Here is a 1,143-nt window from a genome sequence, read left to right on the forward strand (position 1 = left end):
CAGTCTGGGTTACTTTAAGTAATATTGTGTTTCTAGAAATCTGTCCATTTTTTCCAGATTTTCAAATTTGTTGGAGTAGAGTTGTTCACATTGTTGTTGTTGTGTACCATCAAATTGGACCTGACTCATAGCGACCCCTCCCTGGGTTTCCAAGGCAGTATCACTACTGAAGTAGATTGCCCAACCTTCTTTCCAAGGAGTGGATGGTGGGTTTGAATGGCCAGGCTTCTGGTTAGCAGTCAAGTGCCCTAGGCACAATGCTACCAGAGCTCCTACTGTTGTTCATAGTGTCCTAATATTATCCTTTTTATTTCAGTTGGTTCTGTTGTGAACAACCTCATTTCTAATTCATGTTATTTGGATTCTCTTCTGCTTTTCCTTTGTTAAATTTGCCAGTGGTTTGTAAGCTTTATTAATCTTATCAAAAAAACAACTTCTAGTCTTGTTGATTTTTTCTATTTTTTGTTTCATTGATTTCTGCTTGAATATTATTTCCTTTCTTCTGGTGACTGTAGCTTTTCTTACTGTACCTTTTCTAATTGTTGGAGATGGGGGTTTGAAGTGTTGACTTTGGCTCTTTCTTCTTTTTTAAAGTATGCATTTATTGGTATAAATTGGCCTCTGATCACTGCTTTTGGTGTGTCCCAAGGATTTTGCTATGTTGTGTGTTCATTCTTGTTTGATTCAAGACATTTTTTAATTTCATTTTTCATTTCTTCTCTTACCAATCTTTCTTAATGGAGGGTGTTGTTCAGTTTCCATGAGTTTGTTCTTTTTCTATTGATCTTCCTACTTTTGATTTCTAATTTGGTAGCATTGTGATCTGAGAAGATGCTTTGCAGTATTTAAATGTTTATAAATTTATTAAGGCTTGTTTTATGGCCTTACATATGATCTATCATGGAAAATATTCCATGTTCACTGGTAAAGAATGTATATTACCCTGTTGTTGGGTGAAGTGCTCTGTAGATGTCTATAAGATCATGTTGGTAGATTGTATTGTTTAGTTTGTCTGAGTGTTTGTTGAATTTCTTCCCATTGAAGAAATCTTTCATTGAAAGTGGTGTATTAAAGTCTCCCATTATGACAGTGGAGTCATCTATTTGCCTTTTCCACTCTTTTAAAATCTGATTTATATACTGT

This window comes from Orycteropus afer, unplaced genomic scaffold (genome assembly GCF_000298275.1).
Source record: "Orycteropus afer afer isolate SDZICR_OR568_19922 unplaced genomic scaffold, OryAfe1.0 scaffold00109, whole genome shotgun sequence".
In the NCBI taxonomy this organism is placed as follows: domain Eukaryota; kingdom Metazoa; phylum Chordata; class Mammalia; order Tubulidentata; family Orycteropodidae; genus Orycteropus; species Orycteropus afer.